Below are 20,062 nucleotides of genomic sequence, written 5' to 3' on the forward strand. Positions count from 1 at the left end.
AATGGCGTTTTTGAATCAGTGAGGCTCAATTGCTAACTTCCTGGTTTATATTAAAAATATATACTTTCTCTGTAAGTCTTAAAGAAAGAGGACCTCACAATTCCTTTAAATGAAAATTATCTCAAACATCGGCATGCTCACATTTTTTAATTGAATATTTACATTGAAATAAAAAGCACTGTTGACATTATTGGAGGGCCGTTTTAAACAACTTAAGACCACCAGTTTGAGGAGGTTACATTTAACATTAGTAGATGAACATGTCATAATTACTGAGGGTCTCGCCCATGTTACTAACTGTAACCACTGATATTAATGAACTCTCCCACATTTGTGGCCTTGGCAGCATTGAGTTTTCCAACGGATAGATCTCTGTGGCAGGTAAATTTCAGGTGAGCTAAGACCAGGAATTTGGGTGATGAGTGTTTTATTTCCCGGCCCTGTTCCAATATGTTTTGGTCTTAGACTGCAGACTTGTGTACTTGACACCAGCTTATTTCAAACTGTTTTTTCATAACATCTTTTATTTTCATTGTTTGGGTTGAATATCCAGCAAAGCCTTTGCGGATTTTTAAAAAAGCTTTAAAGCTAAGTTGTCTGAAATCACATTTGTTTTTGCTTGGATACCATTTACTGTATCTATTTATTTCACTGATGCATTCCCCAAAACACAGGGGATCTTTAATGGTTCCCAATGTCTTCCTGAACCTCCTTTGATGCCATCACTTACTCCTACTCCCTTGTGTCCTTTAAATCACCCGTTGTGATCTCTTAAAGCTCCCTAATTGCATCCCCTGAGGTGTGAATAGATTTGCTGCTGCCTGCAAAGCAAAGGTTGCTGAGAGTCACACATCAATATCTGAGGTGCTACACGCCTTGCATTGCTGGCAAGATTCTGCTCCAGGCCTACAATGGCAGGAAAATAACTGAGGCCGTCTTCAAATGACACTTTTCAACAAGAGTTCACATTACAAGTGGAGTTAAAGATCCATGGCTTTTCCGGCACACTCCCCACCGCTGGTGCAGCTAGCTGTGCAGAGGAAGAACGATGAACTAGACTGGGATCTGCGTATAGCACAAGTTAGATTTTATCTACCTGGCTTAAATGTGGGAGTCATGGACCGAAAATGCCCCACTGTCCGTTTATGTCAAATGTCCGACTGTTGTTACTTTCAAAAGGGTTATCGCTGTGTGGCTGATGTTTCTGCCTGTACCAGGAAAGACTACAGAGGCAGCAGCAAAGTTTCGGGTGAGCGCAATTTTGGTATAATCACCAGAAATGTTGAATCATAGAATCACAGAATTTACAGTGCAGATGGAGGCCATTTGGCCCATCGAGTCTGCACCGGCCTTGTAAAGAGCACCCGACTAAAGCCCATGCTTCCACCCTATCCCCATAACCCTGTAACACCACCTAATCTTTTGGACACTAAGGGGCAATTTATCACGGCCAATCCACCTAGCCTGCACGTGTTTGGACACATGGGAGGAAACCGGAGCACCCGGAGGAAACCCACGCAGACACAGGGAGAAAGTGCAAACTCCACACAGCCACCAGAGGCTGGACCCTGGAACTGTGAGGCTGCAGTGCTAACCACTGCGCCACCGTGCTGCCCGAAATCCTGTGGATGTTTGGGACGAGGGTGTATTGGTAAAAGTGAGTATGTCGAAGAAAATCAATGTGGATTAAATTGTAGAGAAATAACTGAAAACAACATGGGACATTGCTAAAAATTAATCAAAGAATGAATTGTAACTCAGATATCTTCAAATGACCTTTGCGTCTGTGATGACCATCTCTAGTCCCTTTTTCCTGCTTCTCTTCTCTTATTTGACCGAGCTATGGAGCATTCATTTGTGAACCTCAGGTGGTGTTGACATAATGCCCTGAACCTGAAAGAAAGATTGTAACATATTTGGACAGGGAGCCTTTAAAGGAAACTAGATTGTTCCAACAAAGGTGAAATGGTCACTGATGAATCTTTGGCATTGACTAAAGGAATTCATGACAGCAGGCAGCTGTAGCTGTAGTACAAAGGTCACCTGTCAGAGCAAATGTTACAGAAAGTAATGTTTTTCTTTAAATTTAATTCCTGCATTTTTTTTTGAAGTTCATTAATTGCTACAACTACATATTACAAGACCTGACTAAACACAGAACAATATTTCTATTGAAAAAGCAGTAGCTTTTCACAACTCCATTTGATTCAGCATTTAATCAGATAAAAAAGATTCTGTTATTTGTAAAAGAACTTCGCACATAAATGGTTAATGTGGGACTGAATATACAGTATTGCCCATACAGTGATGCAAGAAGATGCTTGACCTGCACCCAGGGTCAGGCTAGTACTGGACAGAGCTGTGTGCAGAAGCAAGCATGGAGAAAGGTCCTACCTCGAACCCATTCCTGTATATTTGTCATAATGGCAAATTTGACATAATGACCCTTTATGGTATATGTCATAATGACATCGATCATTATGAAGTGCTTTGAGACGTTGGTCATGAGACATATCAACTCCATACTCCCAGAATGCCTCGATCCACAGCACTTCGCATAACGCCACAACCGGTCCACAACAGACGCTATCTACCTGGCCCTGCACTCATCCCTGAAACATCTCAACAACAACGACTCCTACGTCAGACTCCGATTCATTGACTACAATCCATAAGAGGATCATTCAGGAGTCTGGTAACAGCGGGGAAGAAGCTGATTTTGAATCTATTAGTGCGTATTCTTAGACTTCTGTATTTCCTGCCCAATGGAAGAAAGAATAACCTGGGTGGTTTTTGATTATGCTGCCTGCATTCCCAAGGCAGCGGGAGGTGTAGACAGAGCCAATGGATGGGAGGAGGGTTAGCATGATGGACTGGGCTGTGTTCACGACTCTCTGTAGTTTCTTACGGTCTTGAACCGAGCAGTAGCCATACCAGGCTGTGATGCAGCCAGACTTCAACACCATAATCCCAGCCAAGCTCATTTCAAAACTCTAAAACTTGGGACTTGACTCCTCCGTCTGCAACTGGATCCTTGATTTCCTGACCCATAGACCACAATCAGGAAGGATAAACAACAACACTTCCTCCACGATAGTCCTCAATACCAGGGCCCTGAAAGGCTGTGTAATTAGCCCCCTACTATACTCCCTATACACACATGACTGTGTGGCAAAATATGGCTCCAACTCCAGCTACAGGTTTGCTGATGACACGACCGTAGTGGGTTAGATCTCAAACAATGATACGGCTGAGTACAAGAGAGAGATAGAGAACCAAGTGGCTTGGTGTAACGACAACAATCTCTCCTTAGGATCTGGTCATTGACTTCAGGAAGCGAAGTATCGTACACATGCCTGTCTGCATCAATGGTGCCAAGGTGGAGATGTTTGACTGGTTCAAATTTCTAGGTGTACACATCATCAACAATCTGTCCTGGTCCACCCACATCGACGCTACCACCTAGAAAGCACAATTGCACCTATACTTCCTCAGGAAACTATGGAAATTTGGCAAGTCCACATTGACTCTTACCAATTTTTATAGATGCACCATAGAAAGCATCCTATCTGGCTGCATCAAAATCAGCTTCTTCCCCACTGTTACCAGACTCCTGAATGACCCACTTATGGTCTGAACTGAGTATTTACTTTGAGTATTTATCATATGTCCTATGTTTTTCATGTATGGAATAATCTGTCTGGACTGTATGCAGAACAATGCTTTTCACTGTACCTCGTACACGTGACAATAAATCCAAGTCCAAATCCAATTTGTAAATAGTTCTAAGAGTCAGTAAAGACTAAAGGTTCACCAACGCCTGACTACGAAGACTTCTTCCGATCTACAGAACTGTAACAAATGCCCTTCAACATGACTGAATATGGTAAGGACCAGAGTAAACTTTACTATTAGAACTGCAATTTTATAGTTCATGACTACATTAAATCGCAAGATAATACTGAGTGAGGAAAGCCATTTGGCCCATCATAGTTTATCCAGAATGACCCTAAAGCCTCCCCAATACAATATCAAATAAGTTATTAAATAACTCCAGTTCTTAACTTCACTATTTTATCTAGGATTTGATCCTAATTACAGAAGTGTCCTTGGGGCTTTTTCAATCACCACTTCAGCAGAGGATCAGCAGAAATTCTACTTGTTCTGTGCAAATGGGTTTTCCACCATGATGAAGCCAAGTGGAAAACCTCGAGGAAATTGATGATGGAGGTGTTGACCACTTTTTTAATGATGTAAAACGTCCTGATATTCAAGTTAAACTTGCCTTTCATTAGTTTGAACATATTGCCCTTTGTTCTACTCTCCCATTTAATTTAAAGTAATTGATAATTTTGATACTATATAAAACACCTCTATAAAATGATCTCAACTACTACCTCGATGTAATGAAAACCTTAAATCCTTTTCTCCGAACTAAAAGATCTGATAATTGGATCAGTTTTCTAGTTCTTTTAAAAATTGCTTCTAGTGTTTGAATCTCTCCCCAATGTTCCAGTGACCAGAATTTAACACAATCCGCAAAGTGTGATCTGCCCACAATGAAAGTCGCCATTGTCCCAGAGGACCATCGGTTCCTCTCCCCTTTGAGAGGTGGTAGTGATTTAACCTGAGGGTCACCACACCTCAGGTGACGAGCAAGTTTGAGAAGGTGGGGTCTTCATAAATAACCTCAGCTGGTACGGGGAATGAGCCCGCAATATTGGCGCCGCTCTGCATCACAAACCAGCCGTCCAGCCAATTGAGCTAACCGACCCCCAGTAATATGTATTGTGACCATATTATACTCTTCTGACAATGTAATTCAACATGGTTTGGTTGATTGCTGCTTGACATTGGTTGGACATGCTGAGCCTCGTGGATCTCCTTCAAATTCATCCTTAGCGAATTCAACTTCAGAACGCGTCAGTTGCTCTTTTGACCTTCTGCCGTGTCGACAGTCAATTTTATCATTGTTCCACCCACTTATATGTTTTATCAAACTTTTTCTTCCGTTTCTGAGCTGCACCCTCAGTTTCCACTCTCCTACTGGGTTTAGTATCATCTGCAAATTTGACTGGTATCGGGTTTCGGAAACATAAAATAGTCATTGATGTAAATTTTATTGGACATAAGGCAAGTTTCTAAAACTGTGCTGTGCTATATTTACAAGTGAGTAGGAAATGATGTCAGTGACAGAGTGCTTCCATTTCTATAACTCATGTAGATTTTTGGATTCAAATTCTAGAACTTACCCCACCACAGTCTGTGTTTAGAGCTTTGTATCTAAAAAAAGAACAACTGAAGTTTAACCATTTGTTAACAAAACCTCCATCACTATTTTTTCAATACACAAAGTAAAGCATGGAAAAAACTTTAAAGAAGAACTTAAAGGGGCAACATGGTGGTGCAGTGGTTAGCACTGCTGCCTCATGGCGCTGAGGTCCCAGGTTCGATCCCGGCCCTGGGTCACTGTCCGTGTGGATTTTGCACATTCTCCCCGTGTTTGCGTGGGTTTCGCCCCCGCAACCCAAAGATGTGTGTAGGGTAGGTGGATTGGCCACGCTAAATTGCCCCTTAATTTGAAAAAATGAATTGGGTACTCTAAATTTTTTTAAAAAAATTTATGAAAACATTAGAGGTATTTTAAACGTTTGGCAGTATTGTAAAACATGAACTATCATCCTTTCATACCTCTCCTGATACTTTGGCGATAATATATAACAGGCGACTGATCTGATATTTTCATTAATGGTTAATATTATCTCCATGTACTTTTACAGAATGTGAGGGTTCAGCATTTGAATAACATGTACCAATTACAACCTTTGTAAGTAGGGAAGGAAAAAAAGACCATTTAGTACAATCTGTCTCGTGCCACCTTTTTGACATTAAATTTTTATCTTATTTGTCCTCTGAAGTGAAGATGGCCGTCTTCATTATCCGGGCTGTTTGGTAGGGTTCCGATGGTTATGTCTGTGGCTGCTATGGTTGATCTGCACCTGGAATGTTCCACTACAAATAGAACAGGATTCAACTTGGTAGAAGGAATATAATGTCGGAAAATGTGAAGTTAAGCTCTTTAGTAGGAAGAATCAAGGAGCTGAATATTATTTAAATGGAGAAAGACTGCAGAAGACTGCAGCACAGAGGGATTTGAGGGTCCTCATGCATAACACATTAGCATACAAGTTCAGCAGGTAACTGGGAAGGCAAATGGAATGTTGGCCTTTATTTAAAAGGGAATGGAGTATAAAAATAGGGAAGTCCTGCTAAAACTATACAAGGCACTAGTTAGACCACACCTGGAACATCAGTTTTGGTCCCCTTTTAGAAAGAAAGGTGTACTGGCATTGGAGGCAGTCCAGAGAATGTTGAACAAGCTTTATTGGAGTGGAGGGATTTTCTTATGAGGAGTGGTTGAGTAGATTGGGCCTGTACTCATTGGAGTTTTGAAGAATGATAGGTGACCATCTTGAGACATATAGGTTTCTCAGGGGGCTTGACAGGGTAGATGCTGAGAGGATGTTTCCTCTTGTGGGAGAGTCCAGGACCAGAGGGCATAATCAAAGAGTACGAGGTCGCCCATTCAAAATAGAGATTAGGAGGAATTTCTTCTCTCAGAAGGTAGTGAATCTGTGGAACTCTTTACCGCAGAGAGCTGTAGAGTTTGGGTCATTAAGTATATTCGAGGCTGAAATAGACAGATCTTTAAGCAGTGAGGAAATCAAGGGTATGGGGATAAGGCGGGAAAATGGAGTTGAGGATTATATCAGATCAGCCATGATCTCATTGAATGGTGGAGCAGACTCGATCATCTGATAGTCTACTTCTGCTCTTACGTCTTATAATTGGTACAACAACCTGGGTTAGGTCAATTCCAGTCCCTCTTGACCTGGAGTTGCAACACAATTGAATTAACCAATAGTTTTTAGAAAAATACCCAATGTCTTTGGCCCTTGGCTGCCTAACAATTACAGCCACCAGATTTGAAAATGTAAACACAATAACCTTTTTTTTATAACAAGAACTATAATGCAAATTCAGTAAATCCAACTGGCTAACTATTATCTAATTCCTAATCCCCACTTTAAAACGCTTCACGCTCTATACACACAAGTACACACGCACAGAAGTCAAACAAACACAGAGGGGAAGAGAGGGATACAAATAATAAGTAAAAGGATAAAAGTTCTGCTGCTCGAAAACTAGCACCATATAATATGTTGTAACTTATTGAATTTCTCATTCACTCTGCTGCTTGACTGATAGATACATGTCCATTAAGCACCATAGATCAAAATGATGATGGAAAAAAAATAAAGAAAGGGAAAATAAAGGAAGGACCCTTACATGGTCTTATGAGTTCTGATGAGTTGCTGGCTTGGGGTTTCCTCTGCTTGCATTTTCTTGCTGCCTCTGATATGTGCATGCTGTTAAATGAGTCTGTAATATTTTTTATTTAATTGCATCAGTTTCAGTGTTTCTGGACGAGCTTTTCCAGGATTCAAAGGCCAGGAGTTTTGAGTCTCCATGGTGGCAAAAATGGCAGATGAGCCTGGAAATTGGAAGTTCTGCTCACAGCCATGGCACTTTCCATTCTTGTGTGGGCAGAAAAGAACTTGAACTGTGTGCATTTGGTTGGATAGCGAGGGTACCAAACATCTCTGAACTTTGTGCATTGTTTGGATAGCGAGGGTACCTACCAAAAATAAACTGTCAAAATGACATGTCAAGACTACCAAGAGGATCTGTCAGAAGCAGCTGGCAAAGAATGCTGTCAAGCTGTTCAGGAATTTAAAAGACCTGCTCTTTAAATTTTTGAACAAAATGTTTGGATTGTCAAAATTGCTTGCTATGGGTACAGGGGCATATGTTGGTATGGAGAGCATGGGGGACATGGGAGTGGGTGTAGGGGCATGGTTTGGCATAGAGTATGGGGATCCATGGGGCATGGGTACAGGTGCAAATATTAGCATGGAGGTATGGGGTGGGTACAGGGGCATGGGTTGGCACAGATTGGCATGGGGCGTGTGTGGGAGAGGGAAGAGGTTTGGCCTGGAGGGATGTTTTTCCTTTTATTGTTTTTTTAATCTTTCACATAGAGGCAGTCCTTTCAGCCAACCTGTCTCTGCTGCCTGCAAACTTGTTGCAATAGGCTGGTCTTCTAATCTAGGAACAAAAATCCCAACTTCCGGGCTTCTCTTTACCGAATTGGGTTCTTGGAGCTGTAAAATGTCCTGACTCTGTGCATCCTACCCAGGAGTGAAAATCCGGACCAAAGTGAATATCAAAACTCCTCTGTGAAGCTTTCCAAATATTCTTGTGGGGCTTCCTTTGACCACCATGAGTCATGCTCTCCATAGGAGCATTTACATGGGTATAATTCATAATAATGGAAGGGAAACAGTGCACACTTATAGAAATAAAATTGACAGTCTAATTTGAGGTGCCATTTTGCAATGAATCTCTCCCTAAAATAAGCAGTGATGATGAAAATAATGAGTAAATTCTTTGACAAATACATACTTTCTTATCTATCTAAACAGTATTGTTAAATGCAGTGGAAGACAAAAGCTGATTCCGGGTGTGACAGCTGTGTGTTTTAGTCACATTCCTTTACTACCGAAGAGAGATGGGAGGGCTTTTTGTTGTCTGCTTAGTATCAGATGTCAAAATGACTTCATTTATTGATGATAGACGTTAGGATTATTTGGAGTGGTCAGTGATAAATGAGTGTGCTTGTAAAGATTGTCAGAACTCTTTAGAGGTAACACACCAAGCTCAGTAAGAAGAATTAACCAGTTCTTCACACATCTCATTCCCCTGACCCTCTGTCAAATCCTGCTCCTCGGCTGGTTTTGAAGATTCGGTAGCCCTGTAAATAATGACATATTTTAATATTCAGGTTATTTAAAATTAAATTAAGATTAATTTATGCCTGTTCCTTTTGTTTCAGGAAACTTGTAAACTTCATGTTGCACACTTATTACCATGATTGTGGTGTGCAGTTATGGCCGAGAACACTGCTGGATGTCTATATGCCTGAAGAGGGGAGCCTAACCTGCACTAAAAGTTGCTCAATCTGCACCATTTAAATGGGAGGGCATTCTGGCTGCTGCTTGTGCTGGAAGTAGCTGGGGCTAAGTATCCAAGCAGGAAAGGCACAGCAAAATGGCACAACAGGGAAGAGAGCATGCTCGAATGTTCTCTGTCACAACACTAAGTCTGCACCCCTTGCTTTCAGAGCTTGTGGTGCAACAAATGGAAATGTGTGGCCATCTGGCAGAGTTGCCTGAAACTCTTTACATACTTAATGACGGAGGAGTCCATCCATGCCAAGACTCTTGCCATATCTCAGTCAAATGAGTTCATGAATAACTCAATTGAAAATGAGTATCCACCCCCGCTGTGATTCATATATGCCTGGCCGAAGGTTGGATACAGGAGCAGAGATATGGCCTTGATAATGTGGCTGCAGAACCATTGATAGTTCTGTACAGTGATTGCATGTAGCTGCATGGAGTACAGATCTGACCTCTCTGGCAGCTGCTTATCAACCTTTCATTGATCAATATTTGCTACTTGCCACTGTAGGGCAGGCCATATTTGCCCTAGAGTGGCAAGATTGCCCAGAGGTGGGAACACATCAGGCTATCAGTCCAATGCCCTATTATCCATGTTAGCTCCTTGTCCTGCTTTCAAATTGACCTTAGCGGGACTGGTAAAATTCCATCCAAAGTGTTGGTGGCTTCCCTTTTAATAGTGGACAGCAAACTACGAGATCACCACAATGTCACCTGCTCCAGTTTTGGAAGGAACCTGACACAAAGACTTTAAGGCCATGGATACTTTTACAGCCACTGCTGAGTCCACCCTTCCCCTGTTCTGAGGCTGAAGGTCTGCTGACAATTGATGGAAAATTTCAGTCAACATATCCTTAGTAAAACAGAAATGTTGCACATAACTTTCCTCACTAAGGTTGTAACAGGAGTACTTCTCCCTGAAAGCACTGAGTGGAAATGACCTCCTGTTGGAAAACCTTTCTCCCTTTCATCTTCCTCCCCCTCCAAACAACTTGTCCTCCTCGATGTTGTCCCTGCTCATGCTCCATGCCATGGCCAAGGGGATAGAAACTAGATCGCCATGACTGGTAGCAAGCGGTCTGAAGTCCAAATCAAGGTCTTTTACTCCATGACACGTTCCTCCCTGTAGACATCACCAATTTTAAAACATCCAAATATTTCAACGAACTCAGCAGCAACCAGTAGAAATCAATCAGCGACCTCTTGAGTGGTTGGCAATCCTGGTTGCAGACAGCATGTATATGTGGGGATCAGAAAATATTTGTGTGAATAATGCATGTGTTGGAGGGAAAAAAAGACTTTGAGGATATGGTAAAATGAACCATTGGCAGAGGAACAAAGGCAATCACAACAGGACTTCTCTTCAGTGCAGACTGATGTTGGAAAGACAGCATCTTGTTGTAGGCCTCCACCAGATAGATTTTAAATGAAAGTATTGCTTCCTGTTTGCTGGGGTTGGGCTGGGTGGGGTCCTTGCTGCTGTTGGACCAATGTGCAGCTGTGTGAGGTTATGAGAGGCTGTTGGCTGGAGCCAAATCACCATTTTACTCTGACTGATGCTTCGGTCTGATTACTCTGTGTACTTCCGGCACGAGCTCCTATTTCCCACGTTAACGATCCACCCAAAATGGCATTTGCCATGAACAACCAGAAGTGTTCCTGTGGATGCAATTTTGGGCTCAAAATAGCTCCCTGAGCACTGAATATACAGGTGTATTGCAACCAAATTTGTGGACATTATGAAAGTTGTAAAAACATTGCAAAATATAGGTATACTTCCTGAATTATTACCAAACCTCAGATTTCTGTTCAATTCATGGTTGTATTCCACATAATGGGCTTTGTCTACTTCCCCTCTTTCCTGGTAAATGCGGCTCGTTTAGATGTCTGCAGGACATTCTCAACAGAGAGAAAAGTTTTAACTTCCTGATCATCGAGAATCTAATATAATTATCAAATGCAACCATTCTAAACCTGTTGCTCAAATTCATGGAAATCTTTTTATTATTTCCCTGGGTATTGATATCCATTATTTTATCTTTATTCATAGTTACAAGTGTTAAAACTTAATCTGAATCAGAGAAAATATATGCCTCTGCAGCTCTGTGGATGTAGTGTGGCTACTAAAATGAGCAACTCATCATTAGCAAGACTATCCCCACACTAAGTATGCCCGCTGTAGTTATGATAGGTCTATAATTGAATGCATATTGTTAGTCAATGTGACAACCATACACACACACATATATTATGAACATATGGTTACAGACAGGATGTATATGTGGGGATCAGAAAATATTTGTGTGAAATAATACATGTGTTGGAGGGAAGAAAAGACTTTGAGGGTATCGTAAAATGAACCATTGGAAGAGGAACAAAGGCAAACACAACAGGACTTCTGTTCAGTGCAGACTGATGTTGAAAAGACAGCATCCTGTTGTAGGCCTCCACCAGATAGACTTTAAATGAAAGTATTCCTTCTTGTTTATGCTTTAGGCTCAATTTAGAAAAGCAAAGCTTACATCTATGTGATTACAAACTCTTCTGAGCCACATAATGCTTTAGTTAGGCACCAATGATGTCCACACAACAGCAAAAATTCCTCATTTTCAGTTCTTTTTATGGGGAAATGTACAAAGCCTACTTATCCTCATTGCTTGTAAATTTCTTACTTCATGCTTTCCTACCTGCAGACTTGATGATTCCAGTGGCCTTCTGACTGGCTTCCTGGCATTCACCCTTCATATTATTATGAATTACAACGTTTTATATATTTTGGGACTGTCTCTTTAATTCCAGATGAAACAGCCGAGTGAAGGGGCGGGGGTAGTGGTTACATTATCTGCTTCAAAATCTGCCAGACAATGTCCCTGGGTAGCTTGGTTACCTTGGAGGTAGGGAAGCCCAGCGTGAGACTTATTGGAGAAAAGTGTAAAATGTTGATTAAACTAAAAACAAAAAGTGAATGCTGGAAATCTGAAATAAAAACAGGAAATGTTGGAAAAACTCAGCAGATGTGGCAGCTTTGAGTCTGTGTGACTTTTCACACCTGAAACTAGGAAAGGGCAGCTGTGCTGACAGTGGCTTGACTTTCAGTCGCTGAAATTTCGGACAGAAAGAGGAGGGGGAGGTCCCAGTGAGATGTCGTCAGCAGAAAGGAGAGGATGATCTTTATGCCAGTTATCAAGCAAAAATGAGTGCCTAAAGACAGTCAGTGCTCTAGCATCCCATGGCAATCTAAGGGATCAGGAAAATTTGTCCTGATGTGGCTGGGATTTGACGGTCAGTCGACTTTACAACTTGGCAAAACAGGGAAAGCAAACTAATTTGAAGCGAGGAGCGATATTCGTCAGGTTTTTGTGAAATCTTTTATCATGCAGAGAGCCGGATGTAAAGTATAGCTGTGTTTTTTTAAAATTCATTTTTACGGGCTGTGAGCTTCACTGGCGAGGCCAGCATTTGTTGCCCATCCCTAATTGCCCTGGAGAAGGCGGTGGTGAGTTGGCTTCTTGGTTCGTTGCAGACCCTGAGGTGTGGGTACACTCACAGAGCTGTTGGGGAGGGAGTTCCAGGATTTTGACCCAGTGACAGTGAAGGAATGGCCGATATATTTCCAAGTCAGGATCTGAGTGACTTGGAAGGGAACCTCCAGATGGTGGTATTCCCAGATTCAAAAGAATGATTCCTGATTCCTGCAATGAAGAGCTTGTTGTATGAGGATGGTTGAGGACTCTTGATCTATACTCGTTGGAGTTTAGAAGGATGAGGGGAGATCTTATTGAAACTTACAGGATATTGCGAGGCCTGGATAGAGTGGACATGGCGAGGATGTTTCCACTTGTTGGAAAAACTAGAACCAGAGGGCACAATCTCAGACTAAAGGGACGATCCTTTGAGACAGGTGAGGAGGAATTTCTTCAGCCAGAGGGTGGTGAATCTGTGGAACACTTTGCCGCAGAAGGCTGTGGAGGCCAAATCACTGAGTGTCTTTAAGACAGAGATAGATAGGTTCTTGATTAAAAAGGGGATCAGGGGTTATGGGGAGAAGGCAGGAGAATGAGGATGAGAAAAATATCAGCCATGATTGTATGGCGGAGCAGACTCGATGGACCGAGTGGCCTAATTCTGCTCATATGTCTTGTGGTCTTATCTGCTGCCCTTGTCCTTCTAGGTGGTAGTGGCCATGGGTTTGAAAGGTGCAGCCTAAGGAGCCTTGGTGAGTTCCTGCAGTGCATCGTATAGATGGTACACACTGCTGTCACTGTGCATCAGTGATGGAGTGAGTGAGTGCTTGTGGAAGGGGTGCCAATCAAGCGGCTACTTTGTCCTGAATGGTGTTGAGTTTCTGGAGTGTTGTTGGAGCTGCACTCATCCAGGCAAGTGGTGATGCACGATCAATGACCACTAAAGCGAGGTTGTAGTACAACTGAAGGCTTTAATAAGCTAGATGTTTCCCCCAGCAGTTCAGGTACAGAATGAGGGCTGCAGGGCGGCACGGGTTCTTATACCCCGCCTATCAGGGCGGAGCTATGATACACACTAACCAATAGCAAGCATACAGTTTCCACCAATGGTGTTTTAGCCTATCAGCTACCGTAATACCTATAGTACCACATTCACCCCATGTTAAAAAACTGGGGGTGTAGGCCAGAAACTACAAAACATAGCAACCTGGTATAATTAGTTATGGAGGTACCGTAATACCTCTGTACAGTGTTTAGTAACTATTTACAAGTCTGGTAGCTATGTACATTTGATGGTTTATATTTACAGATTACAGTTAAAATGAAGCAATCAGTCGATAGGGGGCCCTGGTCGTCCTCTGTGATCGTCGCAGCTTCGGTGGCGACTCCGGTGGAGGCTCGGGTGTCTGTGACTCCGGGAGCGTGGCTTCGATCTCCATGGCAGCTTCGTCACCCCTAGACGGCGCTGGTGGGGAAAACGGCTGACCTGGGTAGGGAGCGCCTGCGGGGGGGGCGTCGGTGGGTGGGGGGGCCTAAACGGGGGCGGTGGAAGGACCAATCCTCCTGTAAGGTGCTGCGGTGGAGGGGAGGGTGGGACTGGTGGCTGGAATGTGCGTGGCGTTCCGGCGGGCGCCAAGTCCTGTAGGGAGACCGTATCTTGTCGGCCGTAGGGTACGCCATGCAAGCGTACTGAGGGTTAGCATGGAGCAGATGGACACTCTCGACCAACGGGTCCGACTTGTGCGCCTGCACGTGTTTTCGGAGCAGGATGGGTCCGGGTGCTGCCAGCCAGGTCGGGAGCGAGGTCCCAGAGGAGAACTTCCTGGGGAAGACGAGGAGATGTTCGTGAGGTGTCTGATTGGTGGTCGGACAAAGCAGTGACCGGATGGAGGGGAGGGCATCCGGGAGGACTTCTTGCCAGCGGGAGAATGGGAGATTCCTGGACTGTCGGGACAGTAGGACGGTGTTCCAGGCCTTTCCGTTCTCCCTCTCTACCTGTCCATTACCCCGGGGGTTGTAACTGGTCGTCCTCCTCGAGGTGATGCCCTTGCTGAGCAGGAATTGACGCAGTTTGTCGCTCATAAAGGAGGGCCCCCTATCACTATGTATGTAAGCGGGGAACACGAACAGTGCAAAGATGCTATGGAGGGCTTTGATGAAAGTGGTTGCGGTCATGTCGGGGCAGGGGATGGCGATTGGGAAACGGGAGTACTCATCAATCATGTTCAGGAAGTATGAGTTGTGGTCGGTGGAGGGGAGGGGGCCTTTGAAGTCCATGCTGAGGCGTTCAAAGGGACGGGAAGCCTTTATCAGGTGCGCTCTCTCTGGCCGGTAGAAGTGCGGTTTGCACTCCGCGCAGATTTGGCAGTCCCTGGTGGCTATCCTGACCTCCTCGATGGAGTAGGGCAGGTTGTTGGTCTTGCCAAAATGGAAAAAGCGAGTGACCCCCGGGTGGCAGAGGTCCTCGTGGAGGGCTCGGAGGCGGTCTACTTGTGCGGTGGCACATGTGCCGCGGGACAGGGTGTCAGGAGGCTCGTTTAGCTTCCCGTGACGATACACAATCTCGTAGTTGTAGGTGGAGAGTTCGATCCTCCACCGCAAGATCTTGTCGTTTTTATCTTGCCCCGCTGCGCATTATCAAACATGAAGGCCACCGACCGTTGGTCAGTGAGGAGAGTGAGTCTCCTGCCGGCCAGGTAGTGCCTCCAATGTCGCACAGCTTCTACTATGGCCTGGGCCTCCTTTTCGACTGAGGAGTGGCGGATTTCAGAAGCATGGAGGGTACGGGAGAAGACTGCCCACTTGGTTGAGGGTGGCCGCCAGAGCTACGTCGGACGCATCGCTCTCGACCTGGAAGGGGAGGGACTCGTCGATGGCATGCATTGTGGCCTTTGCAATGTCTGCTTTGATGCGGCTGAAGGCCTGGCGGGCCTCTATCGACAGGGGAAAAACTGTGGATTGGATCAGGGAACGGGCCTTGTCCACGTAGTTGGGGACCCACTGAACGTAGTAACTGAAAAACCCTAGGCAGCTTTTCAGGGCCTTGGATTGGTGAGGGAGGGGGAACTCCATAAGGGGGTGCATGCGTTCGGGGCCTATAACTCCATTTCGCACTACGTAGCCGAGGATGGCTAGACGGTCGGTGCTAAACACGCATTTATCCTTGTTGTATGTAAGGTAAAGGATCTTAGCGGTCTGGAGAAATTTTCGGAGGTTGGTGTCGTGGTCCTGCTGGTCATTGCCGCAGATGGTGACATTATCGAGATACAGGAATGTTGCCCGTAAACCGTACCAGTCAACCATTCGGTCCATCTTGCGCTGGAAGACCGAGACCCCGTTGGTGACACCGAAGGGATCCCTTACGAAGTGATAGAGCCGCCCATCTGCCTCGAGAGCAGTGTATTTGCGGTCACTAGTGCGGATGGGGAGCTGATGGTAGGCGGACTTGAGATCCACCGTGGAGAAGACCTTATAATGCGCGATCCTGTTTACCAGTCGGATATGCGGGGGAAAGTGTACGCATCCAGCTGCGTAGACCTGTTGATGGTCTGACTGTAATCGATGACCATCCTAAGCTTCTCCCTGGTCTTTACCAACACTACTTGAGCTCTCCAGGGGCTGTTACTGGCTTCAATGACCCCTTCCCTCAGTAGCCTTTGGACCTCTGACCTAATAAAGATCCGGGGCGAGATTCTACGACCCCCCGCCGGGTCGGAGAATCGCCGGGGGGCTGGCGTGAATCCCGCCCCCGCCGGTTGCCGAATCCTCCGGCACCGGAGATTCGGCGGGGGTGGGAATCGCGCCGCGCCGGTTGGCGCCCCCCCCCCCGCGATTCTCCGTCCCGCATGGGCCAAAGTCCCGCTGCTTGGATGCCTGTCCCGCCGATGTGGATTAAACCACCTACCTTACCGGCGGGACAAGGTGGCGCGGGCGGGCTCCGGGGTCCTGGGGGGGCGCGGACAATCTGGTGCCCCCACGGTGGCCTGGCCCGCGATCAGGGCCCACCGATCCGCGGGCGGGCCTGTGCCATGGGGGCACTCTTTTCCTTCCGCCTTCGCCACGGTCTCCGCCATGGCGGAGGCAGAAGAAACACACTCCACTGCGCATGCGCGGGGATGCCGTGAGTGGCCGCTAACGCTCCCGCGCATGCGCCGCCCGGCAATGTCATTTCCGCGCCAGCTGGCGGGGCACCAAAGGCCTTTTCTGCCAGCTGGCGGGGCGGAAATCAGTCCGGCGCGGGTCTAGCCCCTCAAGGTTAGGGCTCGGCCCCCCAAGATGCGGAGGATTCCGCACCTTTGGGGCGGCGCGATGCCCGACCGATTTGCGCCATTTTTGGCGCCGGTCGGCGGACATCGCGCCGATACCGGAGAATTTCGCCCCAGGTCCTGCGCACTGTAGCGTCTGCTCCTGGTGGCGACGGGTTTGCAATCTGGGGTGAGGTTCGCAAACAGGGAAGGCGGGTCAGCCTTAAGGGTCACGAGGCCACAAGCAGTAAGGGGGGGTATAGGGCCGCCGAATTGGAAGGTCAGACTTTGAAGGTTACACTGGAAGTCTAAACCCAGGAATGTAGCCGCGCAGAGGTGGGGAAGGACGTAGAGACGGAATTTTTGAACTCCCTTCCCTGGACTGTGAGGTTTGCTACACAAAATCTCTTTATCTCCACTGAGACTAACGGGAGACCAGTGAGATTTTTTGATTAGTGGGGTGGATGAGGAGAGAACAGCGCCTTACCGTGTCGGGGTGTATAAAGCTCTCCATGCTCCCAGAGTCGATTAGGCAGGACGTCTCGTGCCTGTTGATGAATGCGGTCGTCGTAGCGGTTGAGAGTGTTCGAGGCCGCGACTGATCCAGAGTCACCGAGGCCAATCGCAGCAGTTGAGAGTTCTGTTCGGGCAGTGTGTGGTCAGCCGAGCTGGGGTCCTGGGGGTTCATCCAAGATGGTGTCTCCCATTAGTCGCACATGGCTGGGAGTGCACAAAATGGCGGCGCACATCCCTCCAACGTGGCGTCCGCTGAACAAGATGGCGGCGCCCGGGGTCCGCACGTGGCCCTGGGATATGGAGGTGACGGCGACCGCTGGCCGCACGGGGCCCATGAGAAGTCTGTGGTTGCGGTCCGCACTCGCCGCTGGAGACCGTGGCCACCGCTCGGGCCTGGCATACACCCTTGAAATGGCCCTTTTTGCCGCAACCCTTGCAGGTGGATGCGCGGGCCGGGCAGCGCTGGCGGGGGGTGCTTGGCCTGCCCGCAAAAGTAGCAGCGGGGCCCCCCGGGGTTGCCAGGCTGCATTGCAGCGCAGGCCTGTGGGGGAATGGGGGAAGTCTCGGGGTCGGCCATGGAGGGGTTCCACGCTGCCCCGTGCGGTCGGAAACGTAAGTGCGGGTGTTCCTGGCGGCCACGTACAGGGAGCCTGCAAGGGCACGTGCCTCCCTGAGACCCAGGGTGTCCTTTTCTAACAGGCGCTGGCGGATTTGTGACGATAGCATACCTGCCACGAAAGCGTCCCGAACTCAGAGTTCCGTGTGTTCGCTTGCCGAAACTTGCGGACAGGCTCAGCTTCTGCCTAACACCAGGAGTGCACGGTAGAATTCCTCCAGCGATTCCCCAGGGGTTTGTCGCTTTGTTTCAAGCAGGTGCCGGGCGTAGACCTGGTTGACCGGGCGAATATAGTGTCCTTTTAGCAGTTCTATTGCTGCATCGAAGTCTTCCGCTTCCTCGATGAGGGTGTAAATCTCCCGGCTCACCCTTGAGTGCAGGACGTGCAGTTTCTGCTCTCCTGTGGGTGCATTTTCAGCCATCTTGAGATACCCTTTAAAGCACACCAGCCAGTGCTTGAAGATAGCCGCTGAGTTCGCCACGCGGGGGCTAAGTTGCAGACACTCCGGCTTGATTCGGAGCTCCATCCTCTCTTCTTAAAAAATCTAACTTATTAAATTGATGCACGATCAATGACCACTAAAGCGAGGTTGTAGTCCAACTGAAGGCTTTAATAAGCTAGATGTTTCCCCAGCAGCTCAGGTACAGAATGAGGGCTGCTGGGGCGGCACGGGTTCTTATACCCCGCCTATCAGGGCGGAGCTATCATACACTCTAACCAATAGCAAGAATACAGTTTCCACCAATGGTGCTTTAGCCTATCAGGTACCATAATACCTATAATACCACAAGTGGGGAATATTCCTTCACATTCCTGATTTGTACCTTGTAGGTAGTAGACAGACTAAGGGAAGACATGAGTTGAGTTCAAGCCAGGATTCCTAGCCTCTGACCTGCTCTTGTAGCCACAGTATTTTTAAGGCTAGTCCAGTGCATCTTGTGGTCAATGGTAACCCTCGGATGTTGATAGTGGGGGATTCAGTGATGATGATGCCATTGAATATCAAGGGGTGATGGCTTGATTCACTCTTATTGGAGATGGTCATTGCCTGGCACTTATGTGGAGCTTTTGGTCATTTAGGGCAGCACTGTAGCACAGTGGTTAGCACAGTTGGTTCACAGCTCCAGTGTCCCAGATTTGACTCCAGCTTGGGTCACTGTCTGTGTGGAGTCTGCACGTTCTCGCCATGTCTACGTGGGTTTCCTCCGGGTGCTCCGGTTTCCTCCCACAGTCCAAAGATGTGCAGGTTAGGTGGATTGGCCATGATAAATTGCCCTTGGTGTCCAAAAAGGTTAGGTGGGGTTACTGGGTTCCTGGGTTAGGGTGGAGGTGTGGGCTTAAGTGGGCTACTCTTTTCAAGGGCATTGCAGACTCAATGGGCCGAATGGCCTCCTTTGGCACTGTAAATTCCATTTTAAACGCTAAAGTGCATATTTCTTTCTGTAGTTTAAAGTATTATTTCCCTAGTCCTGTTGCATCTAGTTAATTTATAAGAACATAAGAACATAAGAACTAGGAGCAGGAGTAGGCCAGCTGGCCCCTCGAGCCTGCTCCACCATTCAATGAGATCATGGCTGATCTTTTGTGGACTCAACTCCACTTTCCCACCCGAACACCATAACCCTTAATCCCTTTATTCTTCAAAAACTATCTATCTTTATCTTAAAAACATTTAATGAAGGAGCCTCTACTGCTTCACTGGGCAAGGAATTCCATAGATTCACAACCCTTTGGGTGAAGAGGTTCCTCCTAAACTCAGTCCTAAATCTACTTCCCCTTATTTTGAGGCTATGCCCCCTAGTTCTGCTTTCACACACCAGTGGAAACAACCTGCCCGCATCTATTCTATTTATTCCCTTCATAATCTTATATGTTTCTATAAGATCCCCCCTCATCCTTCTAAATTCCAACGAGTACAGTCCCAGTCTACTCAACCTCTCCTCGTAATCCAACCCCTTCAGCTCTGGGATTAACCTAGTGAATCTCCTCTGCACACCCTCCAGTGCCAGTACGTCCTTTCTCAAGTAAGGAGACCAAAACTGAACACAATACTCCAGGTGTGGCCTCACTAACACCTTATACAATTGCAGCATAACCTCCCTAGTCTTAAACTCCATCCCTCTAGCAATGAAGGACAA

At 46.4% G+C, this 20,062-nt stretch overlaps 1 long non-coding RNA gene across 1 annotated transcript in view; it reads left to right on the plus strand.

Moving 5' to 3' along the window:
- Nucleotides 1-925: 925 nt before the first annotated feature.
- The window catches only part of LOC140411663 (uncharacterized), a 58,698-nt gene continuing 39,561 nt past the window's right edge, over nt 926-20,062 (plus strand). The window contains exon 1 of the long non-coding RNA XR_011940939.1: nt 926-1,249. This is a non-coding gene — a long non-coding RNA (uncharacterized lncRNA). The remainder of the gene's footprint in view (nt 1,250-20,062) is intronic.

Source organism: Scyliorhinus torazame, chromosome 4 (genome assembly GCF_047496885.1).
Source record: "Scyliorhinus torazame isolate Kashiwa2021f chromosome 4, sScyTor2.1, whole genome shotgun sequence".
In the NCBI taxonomy this organism is placed as follows: Eukaryota; Metazoa; Chordata; class Chondrichthyes; order Carcharhiniformes; family Scyliorhinidae; genus Scyliorhinus; species Scyliorhinus torazame.